Source organism: Triturus cristatus, chromosome 2_2 (assembly GCF_964204655.1).
Source record: "Triturus cristatus chromosome 2_2, aTriCri1.1, whole genome shotgun sequence".
NCBI lineage: Eukaryota > Metazoa > Chordata > Amphibia > Caudata > Salamandridae > Triturus > Triturus cristatus.
Genome location: NC_140582.1, coordinates 1043492342 through 1043507033, shown reverse-complemented (window position 1 = coordinate 1043507033; position 14692 = coordinate 1043492342). Strand labels below are relative to the sequence as shown.

The 14692-nt window shown below is 46.6% G+C and overlaps 1 protein-coding gene across 1 annotated transcript in view; it reads right to left on the bottom strand.

The window, feature by feature from the left end:
* The window catches only part of SLC75A1 (solute carrier family 75 member 1), a 161992-nt gene that overhangs the window by 92328 nt on the left and 54972 nt on the right, over positions 1-14692 (bottom strand).

The following is a 14692-nucleotide window of genomic DNA, read 5'->3' as shown; positions in this document are numbered from 1 at the left end:
GGGAGCGCATTCCAAGCGGGGGAGCGGACCCTTTGAAGTACGATGCCAAATGGATTGCATGGCGGCACGATGCACGCGATTGTGCGCGTGCTCGCCATGCAATCCGCTTTGGGAGCCCCTTACTAGAGTCTCGCATAGCGATTGCTATCGCAATAGCTAGGCGAGACCTAAAAACCAAAATTTAAGAACTGCAGTTATCACTTTTTAGGTCGAAGTCTACCAGTCAGGGCAGCAGTCTGGTTACTAAAGACTTCTTGCGGACATTCTGAAAGCTGACCTATGAATGCATTCCGCCCATTGCTTACCATTGGCTTTGTGGTTTGTAACTCACATTTGCTTGCTTTCGATTTGTTGGCTTTATTTGTTTTGGACTGTCCAGCAAGTTTGTTTTGTCCATCCCATGTAGCACAGCCTGTTTACTGTATTCTTCCACGAGTGCTTGCTTTCCGTAAACAAGCCTTTACATTTTGTTCTTATCTTGTCACACTTGCTGTGCATTCAAAGACATGGAAACTGCTGTGTTTAGGGGTGGGGGGGGGGGGATTACAGCAAGTGAGCTAGGCCTGGGGGATGGTGTCCCCGGGTCATTAAAGGCTCAGGGTGGGTGGGGGGCATGTGCCCCCCTTTCTAAAAAAAAAGTAGAGGCCCAGGTTACCCAGGGCTTTTTAAAGACATGGGGAGGTAGGCCGCACAGTATATATATCTACCTCCTCCCTGAGCCATTTCCAGCCCTGGAGACCCTATCCCGCAGGGTAGAATATAAATATTATGGAGAGGGGCTGTGCGGCCTACCTCCCCAGGTCTTTAAATATATATATTTTTACCTAATGGCGGTCACCAGTAGGTAGTTATAGTTAGGACCTGGTTTCTATTCAAAAAGCGTTTTTTGTTTTTCCAATAACTTTGGCGCCGGTTCACGAATCTTCGCGAAGTTTTCAAAACTAATGGCCTACTCTGGTCAGTTCCTATCCAGAAATTTTCAGGGTGATTAGCCAAGCGGGGGCTGAGAAAAAAGGGGGCTCCCAAAACGCGTTTTTTCCATGTTATTTCCCATAGTAAACTTTAGACACGACTACAGCCCGAACTGCTGAACGGAATTACACCAAATTTTGCAAAAAGGTAGCCCTTACTTCAGAAAGAGACCGTTTTTTTAAATGGTGTGAATCCGTTCAGTAGTTGCTGAGAAATTAAAAAAATAAGAGTCAAAAAATCAATTTCCTATAGGAAACTTTATGCAAGGCTACAGCCGAAACTACTGAACGGATTTACCCCAAATTTGGCAAAAAGGTACTGCTTGGCTCAGAAAGCGACCTTTTTAAAAATGGTGTAAATCCGTTCAGTAGTTGCTGAGAAAATCAAAAATAAAAGTTTCGATATTTAGAGGCGCGGTGGATCCGCGCACCCTCCCGATCACCAGCTGCATTCTAATTGGCTGTCAACACTTAAAACCAGGAAGTGTTGGCAGCCATCTTGTGCCTCAGTAGAATAGAGGCACAAGAAATCAGTAAAACAAACGTGAAAAACAAGAAAAGGGGGAAGGGTAGAAACATCCTGACCCCCTAGGCCTGTTTAGGGGGTCCCACAAGGAACCCCAGGGCCAAAAAAAGCATTTAAAAAATAAATAAATTGCGAGATGCGCAGAGGATTCGCGGATCCGGCCGCAAAAATAAAAAAACAAAGCTCGGGCTCCCGCGCTTCGTTATTAATTAGCCCCCGGGTGGGCCAAGTCCCGTGGGCATGTGAAAAATATATTTGCGGGGGCCCAGGGGAACCCCCGGGGACTGCCACCCCCGGGGCTTTCTATAAATATTTGCGGGGGGCACACAGCCTCCCCCCGCAGCCCCGGGACCGCCACCATTGAGGCTTTTCTAAAATATTTGCGGGAGGGCTCACGGCCCCCCCCGCAGCCCCAGGGACCGCCATGCCCCAGGCTTGTATTTTAAATGGGTGGGGGGCCTCCAAGGGCCCCCAAGCCCCACCGGGGCTTGTTTTAAAAAAAAAAATAACTACCTGTGTGGGGGGGCTCGAGCCCCCATCACAAGCCCTGGGGACCGCCACCTCCACGGGGCACTAACTATGTATATTTGGGGCTCTGTTACGGACCCCTGAGCCCCGGGAACCACCACCTCCCCGGGGCTTTGCTAATTTTGGGAGGGGGGCTGCGCTGGAGCCAGTGATGGCCCTGGTTACCGCCACCCCCCAGGGCCGGCTCCTGCAATGTCCCGGGGTGCCCACCCCCGGGACACTGCTGTTTGCAATGACAGGGCGGGAGCCTCGCAACTCCCACCCTGTCATTGCAAACTCTGGTTTGGGTTTTGAAAGCGATAGCAGGAAACCTGCTCTCTCTTTCAAAATCCAAACCACATTGCTTTTCCACACGGGGAGCTGCATCTTAGCAGCTCCCCGTGTGGAAGAGCAATGCCGGCTTCCGCAGGAGGCGGGAAACCGGATTTACACCATTTTTAAAAAGGTCGCTTTCTGAGCCAAGCAGTACCTTTTTGCCAAATTTGGGGTAAATCCGTTCAGTAGTTTCGGCTGTAGCCTTGCATAAAGTTTCCTATAGGAAATTGATTTTTTGACTCTTATTTTTTTAATTTCTCAGCAACTACTGAACGGATTCACACCATTTAAAAAAACGGTTTCTTTCTGAACTAAGGGCTACCTTTTTGCAAAATTTGGTGTAATTCCGTTCCCCAATGAGAGGCCAGGCCCCAGGGGATGGGTCCCCGGGCCATAGGTGGCCCGGGAGAGGGAGCCACGTGGCCTTCCTCCCCCATTATACAATATATATATATGTTTTTGTTTTAAAACACGGAAAGGCCGGCCCTGGGGGATGGCGTCCCCGGGGCCATAAATGGCCTGAGAAGGGGGGCCACGCAGCCCCATCCAATAATTTAAAAAAAAAAAAAAAAAACCTGGCCATGCCCCGGGCATGGGGTCCCCAGGACCGAATATGGCCTCGGGAGGGGGCCGGGGGGGGGGGTGGGGCGTGGGGCTCCCTTCCAATTTTTTTAAATAAAATAAAAAATAGGGGTCAGGCCCTGGGGGATGGGGTCCCCAGGGCCAATAAAATATGAAAGGAAGGCATGGGGGGCCACACAGCCCCCCTTCTTACAAAAATAAATACAGAAAAAAAAAAAAAAAGACCGGCATAGCGCCGGAGGCCCCGTCTGCTCCCTGCAGCACTCTGCAAACGCGCCCCCTGGTGCGTTGTAAGATGGGGATCTAATTCCCCTTGAATACTGGGAGTCCCTGGGGGCCAACTAGCCCACCAGGAACCTCCAGTATGCGCCAGGGAGCTGCGTTGCAGAGAGGTGTTCAGACCCACGCCCCTTTTTACACCACTCTGCAACGCAGCTCTGTGGCACTTACTGGAAGTAAGTGGTGGGCTAGTTGGCCCCCAGGGACCCTCAGGACTCAAGGGGACTTAATCCCCCAATTTACAACGCACCAGGGGGTGCGTTTGCGCAGTGGTGCAGGGAGGGGTCGTGGCCTGATGCCACAAGTATGGAAACGCGCCCTGTGGCGCGTTTTAAGTTAGGGAATTAAGTCCCCTTGAATCCTGAGGGTCCCTGGGGGCCAACTAACCCACCAGGTATGTCCAGTAAGTGCCACAGATTTGCATTGTAGAGAGGTGTAAAATTGTGCATGGCCTCGGACCACCTCTCTGCAGCGCTTACAGAGGAGGTCATGCTAATCACAGGGGTACCCCAACGCATAGTGTTCCCTAGTGTATGTAGGTGTTTTCACTGTATTCTAAGTGTCTTTTAGCATAGCACTGGATCTAGGCCTGGTAAGCCAGAGTCAGTTACCACCAGTACCCGTCTGAAAAAGTTGTGGGCACAGGAGGACTTTCTGCTCCTCTGTTGGTTCTTTCTGCACATCTCTTCTTCTTCCTGCACTTTTCTTCGTCTTTGTGGACTTCTGTTGCTTTTTTCAGCATTTCTTTTTTTTCCTTTGTGCGTTGTTTCTTCTTTCATCACATGTCCTACCTCTGTAGGCATAATTAGAAACTAGCATTTAAAAAACCTTTGAAATTCACTGAAAAAACCATAGGTTTTAGGGAAAGTTAGAGTTAGTTGGACAGTTCACTCGTACAAAACCATAGAAATTCCCCCGTTATAGTTAGTTCAGCTAACTATAACTCGCGCCCCTGCAATGCACTGCTGATGACGTCACATATTATTACATCACTCATGACATGGTCAGTGACATCACTGATGACATCATCCATGTGATAATTTGATGCATCTTCTCACACCCTAATATAACCTTTGATACACCCACTCTAAATTACAGACTGCCATTCTCAAAACCATAGACACTCCAACACCAATAACTACATACCCACTCACTGTTTTGGGTTTACACATCCACTCACTCACCCGTACAGTCACTCATACTTATGGTCACTCAGTACAGGACTTTCATATGCACTCATACACCTATATAGAAACTCACACACCGCCACTCATCCATAGAGGTACTCACACACCTAGTCAGTCATGCAAATAATTAATCACACTGCCATTTACTCACCTATACAGTTATACACACACCAGCTCACTTACTCATACAAATACTAGCACATACTTACGCCCTTATACAATCACTGATACAAGCACAGACTCATCCATACAGCCACTCTCACAATCACACTCACTTATAGCCATTTATATCCTCCAACACACATATATACTGCCTCTCACATATGTAGTTACTCACACATTTACAACTGAGACATACATTCACTCACTAACACACCCATACACACACTCAACCACCCATACAGTCCATCACAGATGCACTCTTGAAACCATGCACCCAGTGAATCACCCACTCACACATCTATGTACAGAGTCACACACACCCCACCCACACAAACACTCAGGCACCCATACAGATACTCAGACAACCAATCAATAACCCATATAGACACTCATGTAGCTATTCGCAAACCCATGCAGCTGCTTACACACCAACAGACAGACGGATGCAGGCATTCACACAGTGATGTCATCAGTGATGTCACTGACCATGTCATGAGTGATGTAATATATGACGTCATCAGCAGTGCATTGCGGGGGCGCAAGTTATAGTTCGCTCTACTAACTAGAAAGTTCGAATTTCTCTGTTTTTGTACGAGTGAAATGACCAACTAACTATAACGTACCTGAAACCTATGTTTTTTTCAGTGAATTTCAAAGGTTTTTTAAATGGTAATTTCTAATTATAATGTTCATTAAACCTACTTTTTTCAGTGATTTTAAATTATCATTCCATTCTCAACCTGGTTAAAACATTCGATATCGCCAGTTTTCCAGCAATAGCTCCCACCCCAAAAAAGTGCCACAAATGAGAGCAATAACTAATGCAAATAATATGCAAAGTAGGCGTTCCTGTACAAAAATAACACGAAAACCTCACTTCCCGATATTTTCAACGAGCAGCCAAATCTGCGGTGCGTTCCAAAAACAGGCGATAAGCTGCGTTAGCAGTAGGAATGTAACATCTGCCTTTTACTGGTGTAAAGTAGGACGACTACCTACTGTGTGAAAGGGAGCCCAGCCCAGAATCACATCTGAAGACCAACATATGTCATAGAGCTACTGTTCATGCACCTCCGACACCCAAGAAGGCCACAAAATCCACTGCCACCACCCTCAGGACCTCCCCTGGACCACCCCCCAACCCCCACTACCATCGAGGTTGCGCACAACAGGACAGCGGACCTCCAAAAACGGCATGGCCCTTCAGCCACACAATAGCTGAATGTAGCTAGATGTGGCAACCAAACATGTGTGAAGAACGCAAGTCACCCACCAATAATAATAATAATAATAATAATAAATAATACAGATGCTTGTAGAGCGCGAACAGCTACCTCAGGTGAGGTGTCCCGGCGCTAGATAATGCACACAATACCAAGAATACAGGGTGACACATTGGCGCTTGCGGTCTGGGTTGCGGCAGCACTACAACAAGGACACCCGCATCAATTGATTCCTCATACAGCCCAGGACAGAACCACGCCCAGAGCTCCAGGGTCATTGTTCACAGCCTCACACAGGATTGGCATATGCCAGGCCATCCCAATCCGTTTACACATACAGGGAGGGACAACAACGCTACATGGCCCAGCTTTTCATTCTAGTGATCTACTGCTCACAGGTCTAGTTCTTAGTATGCCTCAGCCACTACCTGATGGCTGGTTTACACCCACACCACACCCATCAAGCACAGGCGTCACAAGACTCGTGACCCTGCCAATAAAAAAGACCATGCGGACGTGCTCCACGCCATTTCCATTTCAGACTTGGTGCACCAGATGCACTGCGGCCGGCACAGGCACATCGTCACGGGACTGTGAATTTTGGTCCACTGAGGTAGGGCCATTGTAAGTGCTGAGCGGGTGTGCAGCCTGCTATGACGCTCCGTCCCGGTGGTCTGACCAGCTCATGTTTTGTGTGCCCTGCTGGACCGCAGTGTAGTCCTGAGCCATCGAACAGCGGGGGCCTACCGCCACGTGCATGGCCTCACTGGTCACTGAGTTAGTGGCACCGCTAGGGCTGAGCAGGGGTGCAACCTGCTATGATGGTGGGTGCACTGGTATGTCCTCTGACATGGCAAAATCACGACGCAGCATCAAATGCAAGACCTGTTGGCCTGCGGAGCGGGGCTGCATGATGTGGAGGGTGCCTTGTCCGCGCAAAGGTGAGCAGTGAGGCCTGGGTGCGCAGGGGCGGGAAGACACCTCTGGGCGGCGGGAGTGGATGGGGTGTAGCAGCGCGGGTGCGCAGCGGCCGGCAGACTCCTCCGGGCAGTGGAAGTTAATGATGTGCAGCAGCCTGGATGCACAAAGGCGGGACATCGATTTAGGCGTGCGCAGTCGTATATACTCTGCCATTCCTGATTCTGTACTATGTTTCAGGTGTGGGAGCTTGAGGGCTCCACTAGGTCCCGGCACGTGGTTGGAGACACAGCGGTGGCGTAAAGGTGAGCTGTGAGGGTTTTGTCCACAGGCACTCACTGTCCTTCCTGATCTCTTCCTTTCTCTCCCTCAAACTCTTGCTCTCTCTCTTCCTCTCTCATGCTCTCTCTGTCTGGCCATCCTGACAATCAACACCCAGTCTGAATTGTGAGCTCTGCTGTACAGAGTGTACGCAACGCCTGAGAAGGTTGCTTCGGCACGTGATGCACCCTTACACACACACGCCAGTGGCGGAAGGTGAGCAGAGAGTCTTGTTTCCGCAGCAGCCGGCAGTCACCTCTGGGAGGTGGGAGTGGATAGTGTGCAGCAGCCTGGGTGCACAAGAGCGGACAGACACCTCCAGACAGTGGGAGTGGATGGAGTGCAGCAGCCTGGATGCGCAGGAACGGGCAGTCACCTATGGGCACTGAGAATGGATGGGGTGCAGTAGCCTGGGTGCACAGCAGCAGGCAGACTCCTCTTGGCAGTGGGAGTGGATGGAGCGCAGACGTGGGCAGACATCTCTGGGCGACGGGAGTTGATGGGGTGCAGCAGCCTGAGTGTGCAGGGGCGAAACAGAGAATTACGCGTGTGCAGTTGTATGTACTCTGCCATCACTGTTTCTATACTATGTTTCAGATGACTAAACTTGAGGGCTGCATTATATCCCGGCACGTGGTTGGAGACACACCGCTGGCAGAAAGGTGAGCTGTGAAGATTTTCTCCACAGTGTCAACACTCACTCTTCCTCTCCATCTCTTCCTTTTTCTCTCTTCCTTTCTCTCTCTCGCTCTCTCTTCCTTTCTCTCTCTCGCTCTCTCTTCCTTTCGCTCTCTCTCTCCCTTTCTCTTTCTTTCTCTCTCTCTCTCTCCCTTTCTCTCTCTCTCTCCCCCTCTCCCTTTCTCTCTCCCTTTCTCTCTTCCTTTCTCTCTCCCTCTTCCTCTTTCTCTTCCTTTCTCTCCCTCTCTCTCCCTCTCTCTCCCTCTCTCTCCCTTTCTCTCTCTCCCTCTTCCCCTTTCTTGTCCTCTCTCTCTTTCTCTTCCTTTCTCTCTCTCTCTCCCTCTTCCTTTCTCTCTCTCTCCCTCTTCCTTTCTCTCTCTCTCCCTCTTCCTTTCTCTCTCTCTCTCCCTTTCTCTCTCTCCCTTTCTCTCTCTCCCTTTCTCTCTCTCCCTTTCTCTCCCTCCCTTTCTCTCTCTCCCTTTCTCTCTCTCCCTTTCTCTCTCCCTTTCTCTCTCCCTTTCTCTCTTCCTTTCTCTCTCTCTTCCTTTCTCTCTTCCTTTCTCTCTCTCTCTTCCTTTCTCTCTCTCTTCCTTTCTCTCTCTCCCTTTCTCTCTTCCTTTCTCTTTTCCTTTCTCTCTTCCTTTCTCTCTCTTCCTTTCTTTTTCCCTTTCTCTCGCTCTCTCTCTCTTCCTTTCTCTTTCCCTTTCTCTCTTCCTTTCTCTCTCTCTCTTCCCCTCTTTCTCTTTCTCTCTCTCTCGCTCTCTCTTTCTCTCTCTCTTTCTCTCTCTCTCTCTCTCTCTCTCTTCCTTTCCCTCTCTCTCCCCTTTGTTGGACGCATGACGCACCATCTTATCTTTTTTTTTGTCTTGCAGGCTGTGATTCACAAATTGTCGAGGGATGACACGCCATACCTGTACCTACTTTTATTTCGTTCTTTTGTTTGAATAAAATGTTTTATATGTAAATCCGTACATGACTAAGATTCTTATTTGTCCAACCTCACAAGCATCTTCTTATTCATAATTGTACGACATTAGCCAATTGCTTACGTTCCAGATTCCCTAACGTGACTGTCACATTTGTTTGTGGGGGGGTGGGGGTAAGGGGGGGGATGGCGGACAAAGAGCTGCTACTGGGAGGTGTCAGAGCAGTGTTGGGTGTCCGACCTGCATGATCGTTGGCGCCATTGCATCTGTTCTCAGAGACTTACGAGCTGGCGGGCTGGCTCGTAGATGAAGAGCTGCGAGCCGACTGGCTGACTCGTAGAGGGAAAGCCGCGGCCCGTCAGTTCGCAGAGGGAGAGCTGCAGGCCAGCTCGCAGAGGAACAGCTACGGGCTGACAGGTATAGGGAAAGGTGCAGGCCGTCAGCTTCCAAAGGGATAGCTGAGGAACTGTGATGTGGGGAGAGGGAGCGTGAAGGGGGTATCTCGCACAGACAGAGCTCCGGTATGTTTTCAGAGTTGCCTCAAACAGATGCGAGCTGAATCACAAAATGGCTTTTCAATGCTCATATAGTGTGACTTATCAACAGTTCGCACCCAGGCTCGCAGAGGGACAGCTGCAGCCCGTGGGCTCGACTCGCAGAGGGAGAACAACGGGCCGTCCGCTCCCAAAGGAACAGCTCACAGGGGTAGAGGCACAGCAGCGTATTAGCTCACAAAGGTAGAGAGCTGCGAGCCGACGGACTGGCTTCTAAAGGCCGTAAATAAAGGAATTTCAGACTCGCCCCCGTGAATGCTTTTTCTTTGTACTGAAGAGTGCGAGGTTGGAAGCTGCCACCCTCCGCTGGAGAGAACGAACACACACACGAACACACACACACGAACGAACACACACACGAACGAACACACACACGAACGAACACACACACACGAACACACAAACGAACGAACACACACACACACACACACACACACACACCCACCCACCCACCCCCCCCCCCCCTCCGCAGGTGCGATGCCGGTGGAGTGAGCCGGTATTAATATGCTAAAGAAACAAAGTTCCAATCGCGCTCGGAGATCTTTGCAAAAAACACCAGTAATCCAAGGTTTAACAAAGGGGGTTTATTGAAGTCAATAAACCCTCTTTGTTGAACCTTGGATTACTGGTGTTTTTTGCACAGATCTGAGAGCGGATTGGAACTCTGTTTCTTTTGCATAAATATATATTTATGAATGTAATAAAGGGGTAAAAAGTACGTGGAAATGCTTGTTTAGTGTAATACTTCACAAAGGCCGACCAAACCATCAAACCAACTGTCAAAATTTGACGTTCATCCACCATACACAAGCTGGGGACACGCACATGCACAAACAGGTTAAAAAGAGAAAAGGAACTGGTAGGAAAGTGACACAAAGGATAAAACGTATAATGAATGAACAGACTTACAAATTTCTAGGTACTTTATCTTCTCCCAAAAACAAGAAAAAAATTAGCCAAAACATAGTCTTTGAATCCCAAGGGTGGAGCAGCATTTCTTCTAGTGGACGGACTGCAGATGAAGAAGGTACACTATGTTCAGATAGAGTGGGTTTGACGAACAACATACAAGAACCATTCCACTTTGGACCAGTTTCCAACAAAAGTATTGTGCTCTTTCTTTCAATCACATGCAGAGGTTCGCTATACTTGCTTTCAAGAGATTTGCTACATGCATACTTAGTCCTTATTGATGCCCTTCTTGAACACACTCATTATTTCACGCATCCTCCCTTGTTTCATACAAATTAAAACTCTCGCATCAACATCATATGTTATGCCAAACTTGTTAACCCATCTCTCTCGCACTTTGGACTAAAAGTGTCGCAATTCGGTGATGGCTAGTCTGCCTCAAAGGAGCTTGAAATGGATTTTACCTGTTGTATTATGTGGCGTGGTGCGATTAGACCACAATCCTGTCCCTAGTGCAGCTGCTATGTGAAGATGTGATTTAAAGGCCAACTGAATAGTATGCTTAGTAATCCAATTGGCTCTTTCTACATGTCGAGTAATCAGAGGGTGGTAAAGGGTTGATTTTACTTGTTTGAGGCTAGAATTTCAAGAAATGTGGTCATTTCATGGGTAGTGAATGCCACCTTATTTATGCTGGAAACCTTCACAACAAAATATTTGATTGAGGAAATCAACCAGCCTGGAAAATAAACTTTACCACAATCCACTTACTAAAGTAATCGATTAATATTATAGTATTGCACATTTTAAGAGGCAGTTAGCCCATGGGTCCAATGAAGTCAATGCAGAGGATAATCCATGGACTATTCTGGCCATGGTACGGATGTCCGGGGACATTTGCAGGTCTCGATGGTTTTGTCAGCAACACTGCACAACTCACACCTCGGAACATGCAATTCCACATCAAAACCAACTAATTGGGCATGCATTAGTTTTAGTACAAGTCGTACCTCCCTGCTCCTCATGAGCTAGGTTGATAAGTCGCTCTTTAAGAGTATTTGGGTATAATAAGACGTCTCCACGGAACAACACTTCATCCTCTAAAGAGAGTTTATTTCTCAAAGGTTAGAGACTAGAATCAAGGACCCACTCACTGGACCGTCTTTTTATCAGAATATGTTTAACTTTCTTGGCACAGTACCACTCTCCATATTCTTGATTCAACAGTTTTTGGAGACAGTGGACGAGGAACTACTATCATCAGATAACCAGGCCACTATCAAATCATTTTCCGCATTCAATTCATCCTCACTATCATCCTCTTTGTATGGAGCGCATGACAAGAAATCTAAAGGGACATTCTGTTGACCAGTAATGAACTGAACTTTGAACTGATAATCTAGCAATTTAAGTGCCAATTTGACAATCCAAGGAGAACATTTACATGTACCTCTTTGTTCCATCATGCTAACTACGGGCTTGTGATCTGTGTGAATCTACAATTCCTTACCCCAAAGGAAGCTTTTACATTTTTCAACTGCTCACACACAAGCAAAATGCTTGCACTCAATTACTGAGTTGGTTTAAGCCCCTTTGATTGTGTGATGCAAAGGCAATAATATTATTGGTATCTGCTGTAATTTGACTCAATACCGCCCCTAGATCAATTTGGCTGGCATCAGTGGTGGCAATACAAGGTAAATGTTCATTAACCCCTTGGCTGCGGCGGGAATTCCGCCGCAGCGCTGGGGGGGGGGGGGGGTTGGTTTGGGGGCAGCGCGGTGGCGCTGTGCTCAAGACGGAGCCACTCCGTCATGAGCCACGGTTGAGCTGTGCTCATGACGGAGTGGTTCCGTCATGACTCCGCCCACTGCGCTAATCGCCCGCACAGGCGGGGAATCAGCGCAGCGTGGGAGGAGCGGCGGCCAACGGCCGCAGCATGACGGAACCACTACGTCATGAGCACACTGCACCTGTGGCTCATGACGGAGTGGTTCCGTCATGAGCGCTGAAAGGGTTAAAGGATTTGAGTAACAATGTTTCCTCTAATATTTTTTTGTTTTAAGTTCTTTCATTTTCGCTTCACACTCATTACCACTGATCACATGGCCCAAGTACTCAATGCTAGACTTGATTTTAAATTTGTCTTTTTGCAAACTTAAGTCACTCTGCTGAATTTAACGCAGAATGTTTTACAATCAATTCAATAGCAACATGCTAATCAACAGTGTCACATTAAAGTAACACAATGTCTTTTAATTTTACACCATGCATACCTTCAAACTACCTATTCATTACCCTCTGGAACACAGGAGATGCTGAGATAAGGCAGAAAGGCATCCTGCAAAATTCGTATGTCCCCTCATGGGTTATAAATGCATTATATATTTGTTAGTCCTAATGCAATAAAATCTGAATGCATGACAAGCTGAAATCCAGTGTCGAAAATCTTTTGGCATTGTTCCATTTTATTGAGGAGGGGCAAAGGTTGAGAGTCAGCCACTAGATAGCAATTCATCGGATGGTGGTCGATGCATTGTTTAATGATTCCAGTCTTCTTCTTGGCTATCACCACAGGCAACAACCACTCAGAGGTGTTAAAAGATTCAATCACACCTTCCTTGCACCCTTCTTCCAGGATCGTTTTGACCTCTAATAAACAGAAAGGAGATACGTTACGTACTTTCTGTTTGGCTTTCAGAACATCTTCGTTCAGACGACTGTATGCTCGAAGCTTTTTAAAAATCTTTGCTTGTTGCTAAAAAACCCTTTCAATTCTTCAAGCAAGGTTTTGACATCAAAATTGTGGATATTGAAAATGTATGGTTCTTTTCAAGGTTTGATTATTATCTTTAAGTTTTTTTGTTCAGTCCAGTCTAAAATGTTGATTTCATAACAACCACAAAAACCTTTGAAGTTACACTTCTAATGTTGAATGTCAATTGGGCATTGAATACTCCCTCAGGTTTGATCTTGTAATCACAATGGACTCCAGAAATTATTCTTATTTTTCATTCGGTTATATGTGTTTTTCGATAAAATGGCAAAGCAGATTCTGTAAATGCTGGAGCGGATGTCTTCTGATGTTCACCCTCAAAGGTTGGCTCATAGTGTTAATTACAAAACTATAAGTGGGCTCAATTTTGGATGCCCTAGAATAGCATGGCACATGATGGGGTGCAGATATCTTCCTCAGACAATGGAAGTATATTCCCTACATTCTTGTGGATGGAGGTTGGAGATCCAAACACTGAGGTTACTAATGTGGACACATGGCTACCGTTAGAAATTCCATGATGACTTTGTTAGCAAGAGGCTGCTGATTAGGTCTTCCTGAGCACTGTCCTTTGGTGGATGGTGTGGGCCTACCATTGTTTCGGTCTATAAATGGCTAAATTGTGCTTTCCATATGTCATACATTTTGGGAGGATTTTTCGATTTGATAATTATATTGTAGCTGGCTAGTTGGCAAATCTACACCTAATTTGGCAGTAGCTTGATGAGCTCAGTCTGATTCTATGTAGATCGGTCAAACGATGACAGTTATTTCCAGTGATCTAAAAGTAGCATTTACCAGTTTTAGTCCCATAGGACTATTTTTTTTTATTACCTCTACAGCAATACTGCTAAACTGAATTACAGCAAACTTGACATGTAAATAGAATATTATACAGAATATTTGTGTATATCGGTTTCAGTATTTTATGAGAACTTTGCATTGGAAAAATGTGTCTGTTGGCTTTTTAAGGAGTAATCTTTTAAACATTTGAACGGTTAGGTTCGGCAACATTTCAAGAATGGTCGAGGAGGATGGATAGCCAAGGAGGATGGATTTTTAGTGTAAAAACAAATCCAGTTGACTGATATAGCTTATTTCTTATTGTGCATGAGGTTCACAAAAGGTATGAGGAATCATTGCAATTTGATTCCCCGATACTCAATGCAAAGTTTGCTCCAACTGGCATTGAACAATGCGAGAGATTAGAAAACTAATTTCCACAGCTCTACTGTGTAACAACATTTTGGAGTGGGGGCGGAGGGGTAAATGTGTACAGTTCAACCCCTGGAGTTTTTAGTGGACATTCAAACGGAATGAAAAAAGCTCTTCATTTGAAAAGAAAAAACCCATTTTAACCACCAGGCCAGATTTAAGCCATTTAAATATGCCCGCTAGGTTTGAGAACTGAAATGGGGAAAAACATGCAGCGGGAATAAGGGGCACAGGCAAAAGGTGTAGATTAAATATTGGCGGGCCAAGATGTTGCGTAATGTTGTATAAAACGAATGTATACTAAAAGACTAATTACAACTCTGATCAAAATTTATGCGGCACAGTGTAAAAAACACCCAGTTCTTTAAACAGTGGCTCTGGAATGTTGGTTCGTTTAGCAAGGCTTTCACCATCTCCCACTTATGTCAAAAAGTTGAACACAGAGAGGCCGCCACAAGCCAGTGTGAAATACTTGTGGATGGTAAATTTGTTCATAACAACAACATAAAACGCAGGACTTCTAGAATTGTGTATATAACATTTGCATTTAACATTTAAACAATGAGCTGACCAAAGATAGTCATGTTCATGCAAACAGTCTCTTTTGAAGAAGTCAACC